This window comes from Aethalodelphis obliquidens, unplaced genomic scaffold (genome assembly GCF_003676395.1).
Source record: "Aethalodelphis obliquidens isolate GAN/ISIS:26980383/991018 unplaced genomic scaffold, ASM367639v1 scaffold11, whole genome shotgun sequence".
NCBI classification, from domain to species: domain Eukaryota; kingdom Metazoa; phylum Chordata; class Mammalia; order Artiodactyla; family Delphinidae; genus Aethalodelphis; species Aethalodelphis obliquidens.
The window spans coordinates 18,013,229-18,020,829 of NW_020837955.1; positions in this window are offsets into that span (position 1 = coordinate 18,013,229).

Genomic DNA, 7,601 nt, shown 5'->3' on the forward strand with positions numbered 1-7,601 from the left:
CCTAAGGGGGTAAAATAAAGTAAATTTCTTCAAATGGTATCAGGTGAAGAGAGCTTTAAAAATTTGAGTGTATGGATCTATGGATAACAAATGTTAGGTAAGAAAAGACAAACAAACAAAAGAAACTTGGAGACTTTCCAAGAGCTAAAAGAGAAGCTGTGGCATTTGTATTTGGGTTGATCTAAAGTCCCTCCCCTCCTGTCCCAGATCCCTGGGAAAATGTTTTGCTAGTGATCAGGTTGAGTATGGAATAGGCAATTCAGGAGGCCATATAGGCCACAAGAAAAGATATGTAATGTTGAAAGGTGTGGGTGTTTGTGCCCTAGATCAAAGAATTTTGAATTGTGGTTAGATTATGGCCAGATTACAGCCACTGAGGTGCTGCAAGTTTAGAAGGTCCCTAGAGCAGAGAAGCAATGGGAAAATGACAGAAAGTCCACAGGGCTCTGCTTTAGCGGTTACCCACAACCTCAAAACTACTAATGCATCTGTATGTGTGGATGGCTGCTTAACAAGTGTTGAAAAGATACTTAGTAATGAAGAGAATAGCAAGGACTTAAAAGGAAGGGGAAGGAACTTGTTAATGTTGATATTAGAGAAGTCGTGGCAAAAGGTAGTAAAGACAAGCAAAAGGACACAATTCGGCCAACCAGCCCAGATGGGAGCCAGTATCAGCAGAGGTTACTTTGAGTGAAACATTACTGTGAGAGCTCAGGATGACTGATGGAAAAAGAGAAAGAGAGAGAGAGATCTGATTGTTCTCTCAAATTCTTACTGTTGGTAAATTAACTTGGGAGAAGAATGAAATAGCATTACAAGCTTGCAGGAAAAAGCATAGGCCAAAAAATGAGTAAAGACTCACTTCAAGGTTGAAGGCAAGAGTGTGGAGGTCGTCTAAGAATATAAAATCATAGTCATGGCATTAAAGACTTCCATGAGTGAAAGTAGTTAGCTTGTTTCTTAGAGGACAGAGGGCCCCTAGATAAAGATTCAGAATCCTTGTGAGCATATTCCATTCCCCCCAGATATTTTAGCCTTGGAATGCGGAAGGTGGGCATAAACAAGGCAGCTGTAATCACCAGGAAAACACCAATACCAAGAAAGAACGGCAGGGAAGGAATGAGATCCACGGTTTTGACACTCAGTGCAATCAGAGACTCAGCACCTCAAGGCAGTGACCAGTGAGAGCTTTGGGAACTACCGAAACCAGAAGGTGCTCCATCCAGGCACAACAGAAGAGAATGTCCACCTATTTGTTACTGTTGCAGTTGGAGCAGCCATTTTCCCGAAGATTGAGGCAATAATTTGAGTCTCCCAGGCCCTCAAATTATACCCAGGTATCAGATGCTTGTAGGCACCTCCCTGTTCTCCCACTGACCAGTGCTTCTCAAAGCGGACTCTCAGGATCATCTGCAATACAGCCGTCTCGGGAACGTGTACATGCAGATTCTGACCCACTCCCCCATCACCACCACCCAACAAGAGTCTCTGGAGCTGGGGGCCTTCATGTTTAATAAACCCCAGAAGATTCTCACACGCTCTACAAATAATACATCTGGATTGTTTTTCAAATGCCTGTAATGAAGTCCATTCTCCAGATCTCCGGCACTGCAGATTATGTATACACGTATGTATGTTACATTCTTATTTTTACATAATTATAGATTTGCAGAAGCTTGCAAAGAAATGAGCAGGGAAGTCCTGTGCACCCTTTCCCCAGCCTCCCCCAGTGTTAACGTCTTACAACTGTAGTACAATATCCATAAAGCTCATTCAGACTTCACCAGTTTTACATACTCCAAGTCTGCACTTCACTGTCCTAGACTAATGGAACACCTCTAAAAGAATGCCAAAGCAAGACAGATGGTAGGAGACAGGAGGTAGGGAAAGAATCCAGTCCTGTCCAGGCCAGGCACTATGGCCACCTGACAGTTAAAGGGGATTGGTGGAGTGTGGTTGTTGCTTACACCCTCCTCCACTGGGGAGATGCTGACACCAAAGTAACCCTCTTCAGGCATCTGGGGACAGGGGCAGGGCTAGAGCTTCAGTCAGAGTCTTACTGAGAAATTATCCTGCTTATCTGGTCAGACCCTAGTCTCCATGTGTTTGCTTTTGAGCCACTGGAACTGTCAGCTTCCAAGGTAATAAAGAGTCTTCCCTAAAATCAGAAAGTTCACTGGTGCTTATTCTTCAGAGTCATTATAGGAGTGGAAGAGGTCCAGGGTAGGTGAATCAATAATGGCCAGGGTGTCAAGACTAAGCACACTGCTCTTGGGTGGGCAAAGGCACTTTTTGCATGAGGTCCCTGAAAGCCGATCCCAAGAAAGGTATGAACAGAACACTACAGAGTCTCTAGTTAATACTTTTTAAAATTGCTCATTTCCTTGCAAGGATGGCACCCTTTGAAAGGGCCACCTTTTGAAGGGGCTCCAGGCTGGGTCCACCACTTGGATCCAGCATATATAGGCAGATCAGGAAAATTGGTAAGGCTCAGGCCCCAGAGGTTTATCTAAATGAGTGACTATGGAGTCTTCTCAGGAGAGGATTCTCTCTAAAGGAAGGGAATTGAGAAGATCCAGCTATAAAGCTTGTCACTGGAATTTGTTAGCAAGCCCCTCAGTTTCAGTTCAATGAAGGAGGTTGGAGGGTGACTAGGAGTCTCTTTCCCAGGGGTTGTTATAAGCAAAAACAAAAGAACTATTTTGCTAAAACCCTGTAAGAACTTATACACAAATGGCAGTTTTGATACTCAAGTGGAAAAGTAAAACTCTAAAAGGGGTTAAAAGACATTTGCCCCTATATTAAAATAAAAATAGACTTTTTAAAGGAGAAGTTTTAGGTTTATAGAAAACTAGAGCAGAAAGTACAGAGTTCCCATATATCCCCTCCCCTTCTCCCCTGCACAGATTCCCCCCATTATTAACATCTTGCATTAGTGTGGTACATTTGTTTGTCCCTACTTTTTTATGCGTTGAACCCAACGTGAGCAGCAACAGTACCCCCAAAATGTGCCCAGGGGATGTGGTGGTAGATAAAGCCGAGCCTGGCAGATATGGGTGCCTGGTAGGCATGAAGCAGAAGGAAGAGCTGGAGCAATGGAATAATAGAAAAGCAGCAGAGACAATGTGATAGTTAACTGAGATTTTTCTGACTGTGTGCAAAACATCCCTGAGACCTCCAGGAAATACTTATCAAGAACTTTTTGGGATCAGGAGTCCTGGATTAATATGTGGGAATATGAGCAAGAGATATATGGGTTACAGAAAAGCACAGCAGTAAGGGAGTACATGCTCCAGAACCAGACTGACTAGGTTCCAACCCTGTCTTTACCATTTAACTAGCTGTGTGACGCTGGCTAACCACTCTATGTTTCAGTTTCTGTGTCTGTAAAATGGAATACATACTAGTTTCTACCTCATATAATTGTTGTAATAATTATGTGAGTTTAAAACATGTAAAGCAGTAAAAATAGTATTTTGTGTTCACAGAATAAACACTCAATAAGTAGTCCAGTACCTACCTCATGGGGTTGTTATAAAAATTGAAAACGATGTTACAGGTAAAGCACTCAGAGAGTTCCTTACATACTTGATAAACGTTAACTGTTATTTTTGTGATAGAAATTAAATTTTATATGTTACCAGTATATACACTGGAAAACTAACCAAAGGAGAGGAAACAATTATAAAATTTTTATTTGGCAGTGTAAAAGCAAAACTAACTACAGTTATTTATGTAAATTGCTTACTACTTATGCCTAATTACTACGAAGCACAATAACAATTACATATAGCATTAAGCGTGTCAGATTGACTTTGGTAAAAGTTTTGATTATAACATCAACCTCTGTATACATCTGCTCAGTGTTCATTGTCTGTTGCTCTTGTGGAATAACCTTCTGTGAATGTAGCAGGCTCATCTGCTCACAATGCTAGAAAATTAGTGGGAACACAGGCTTGCCACAGACTTCGTTCTCATAGTCCCCCAAATCCTTTTTCAGTCCCTTTAATCCTAGAATTTTCTGTTGATTCTGATGACCCTTCGATTATTTTTTCAAACCCCTTTAATTTGCTTTTATAGAGTACTTGCTATGTTCAAGGAACTATGTTAGGAGCTGGAAGGGATACAATGATAATTAAGGCAGGCTCCATTTATAGTTGATTATAAGGGAATAAAGGAAAACCTTTATGTGAGGCAGAAAAATGATGCTGTGAGTCTTGAAAAATTCTGACTGTGGCTTTTGAGTTAGATACTAATTTAAGAATAAGTAAGGTGTTTAACATATTTATAGAGATATAATTCATAAATTATAAAATTTACTCTCTTAAAGTGTACAAATCAATGGGTTTCAGTATATTCACAAATTTGTGCAACCCTCACCACAATCAATTTTAGAACATTTTCATCACCCTAAAAAGAAACCCCTTATCCATTAGCAGTCACGTCCCATTCTTCCATCCCTCAGTCCCTGGCAACTGCTAATCTTCTTGCAGTTTCTATGGAATTGCTTGTTCTGGACACTTTGTATAAATGGAATCATATAATTTATGGCCTTTTGTGTCTGGCTTCTTTCACTTAGAATGATATTTTCAAGATTCATCCATGTTGTAGCATTTGTCAGTACTTCATTACTTTTTACAGCTGAATAATATTCCATTGTATGAATAGACCACAATTTATTCATCTATTCATCATTTGATAGACATTTGGGTTGTTTTTACTTTTTGGCTATCATGAATAATGTTGCTATGAACACTCATGTACAAGTTTTTGTTGGACACATGTTTTTAATTCTCTTGAGTAAATACCTAGGAGTGGAATAGCTGGGTCATATGGTAACTCCTTGTTTAACCTTTTGAGGAATTGCCAGCCTATTCTCCAAGTAGCTGCACCATTTTTTAATCCCACCAGCAATGTATGAAGGTTCTGATTTCTCCACATCCTTGACAACACTTGTTATAGTCTTTTTAATTTTAGTTTAGTGGGTGAGAATTCTTGTTGTGTTTTTTATTTGTATTTCCATGATGACTAACAATGTTGAGCATCTTATCATGTACTTAGTGGCCATTTGTATATCTTCTTTGGAGAAATGTCTATCCAGATCCTTTGTCTGTTTTCAAATTGGGTTATTTGCCTTTTTACTCTTTAGTTGTAAGTGCTCTTTATATGTTCTGGATACAAGTGTCTAACCAGATATATGACTTGTAAACATTTTCTCCCGTTCTGTGGGTTGTCGTTTTACTTTCCTGACTGTGTCTTTTGAAGCATAAAAGATTTTAATTTTGATTCAGTCCAATTTATCTGTTTTCTTTGGTTATGTGTACTTTTGGTATATCTAAAAAAATATTGCCTGACTCCAGGTCATGAAAAATTACACCTGTATTTTCTTCTAAGAGTTTTATAGTTTTAGCTCTTACATTTAGGTCTATAATCCATTTTTAGTTAATTTTTATATGGTATGAGGTAGAGATCCAACCTCATTCTTTTGTATGTGGATATCCAGTTGTCTCAGCACTATTGGTTGAAAATACTAAGAATAGGTAAGATTTAACAGAACAGCATGAGCAAAGGTATAGAGGCATGAATGCATGGACTTCCACGAATAGCAACTGGTTCAGCTTGACTAGAGGACTGGACAAGTAGGGATATTTAATGGGAAATGAGGTTGGAAAGGTATGTACGGTCAGATTATGGAGGGCCTTGAGTGTCCAGAGTTGGAGAACTACAAAAGATTCTTGAGTAGGATGACATCGGAATCAGGCTTTCAGAAGATTGATCTAGCTACAGACTCTACATTGAATTAAATGGGATAAAAAATGTTATGTAGAGAAGTCTTATTAGTGGAGCTTCTACAGTGGTCTAGGTCGGAGGCCACAACTAAGGCTGCGACAATGAGAGTCACCGAGGTAGCGAGAAAGAAAAGAGGGAACTGGTATGTGAAAAATATTATAAAGGTAAAATAGGGCTTCCCAGGTGGCGCAGTGGTTGAGAGTCCGCCTGCCGATGCAGGGGACACAGGTTCATGCCCTGGTCCGGGAAGATCCCACATGCCGCGGAGCGGCTGGGTCCGTGAGCTATGGCCACTGAGCCTGCGCATCCGCAGCCTGTGCTCCACAACGGGAGAGGCCACAGCAGTGAGAGGCCCACGTACCGCAAAAAAAAAAAGGTAAAATACACACAGGTTGTAATAACTGATTGGATGTTGAGAATGGATTGAGAGAGACTGGGGAAAAAAAACTAGTAAAGTCAGGAGAAGTGGCTAGTTTGGCACGGAAGATGAGTTAACTTTTAAACATACTCTCCTCCATTGTTTACTGGCCATTTTTATTTCTTTTGGGATTTGTGTTGTTTGTGTCCTTTATTTTTTTTAAAGTTCTGTGTTTGTTTTGTTCTTATTAATATGTAAGAGCTCTTCATGTGTCATATATTGTAAGCATTTCCCCCAGTTTGTCATTTGTCCTATACAAGTATTATCTCATCTGACCCTCTCAACAACTCTCTGAGGTTACCACACCATCCCCACATTAGTTATGGTTGAGGTGACTAAGCACAGACTAGTCTCTTCCCAGGGTCACACAGCTAGTAGTGGCAGAGCTGGGACACCGACCCTCTGGCTCTAGAACTTCCTCTCTCAGGTTTTCTGCCTCATAATAAGGCAAATTTAGTAATAGTTTCCTAGAAAATCATCTGTAGTTTTAAAAATTTTTAAAGAAAATAGGATATATTGAAATCTATTTTCTTCTTAATATATTTATTTATTTATTTTTGGCTGCATTGGGTCTTCATTGCTGTGCGCGGGCTTTCTCTAGTTGCGGCGAGCGGGAGCTACTCTTGGTTGCAGTGCACGGGCTTCTCGTTGCGGGGGCTTCTCTTGTTGTGGAGCATGGGCTCTAGGCACGCAGGCTTCAGTAGTTGTGGCATGCAGGCTCAGTAGTTGTGGCTTGCGGGCTCTAGAGCGCAGGCTCAGTAGTTGTGACGCACGGGCTTAGTTGCTCTGTGGCATGTGGGATCTTTCCAGACCAGGGCTCGAACCTGTGTCCCCTGCACTGGCAGGCAGATTCTTAACCTCTGCACCACCAGGGAAGTCCCTTGAAACCTTTTATAGTATTTTCTTTGCATGAATCAACTTAATTGTATGTATTTGTGTTTCTCTTTTTCTTGGTGACTCTAGCTAGAGATTTGCTGTTTTATTATCTTTCAAAGACAGCTCTATAAAACTACTGTTTTTCTGTTTTCTAATTCTTTAACTTTTGCTTTTATCTTTTTGATTACGTTACCTATTTTTCTTAGGTTCACTGGGCTGATTTCAAAATAACACACAGTAAATTTTTTTTTAATTCTTAAAAAAAAAGGAGAGTTTTTCTCTCAATATAACAGTGATTTTCAACCAGCATGAGAGTGGGGAGGGAGGCTAATTATAATCTCCAGGAAGACTTTTTCACAGATAATCTACTATTTTCTTGTCTCTTGCACCAATTGCCCACCCCACCCCAACCTTTGAGGATTATACTGTTATTGAGAGTGCTTTCTAATAGCTGTGTGCTTCCCTTGTAAGAAAAAACACAAGTTTTAACCATATCCCGTAAGTGTTCATATCATAT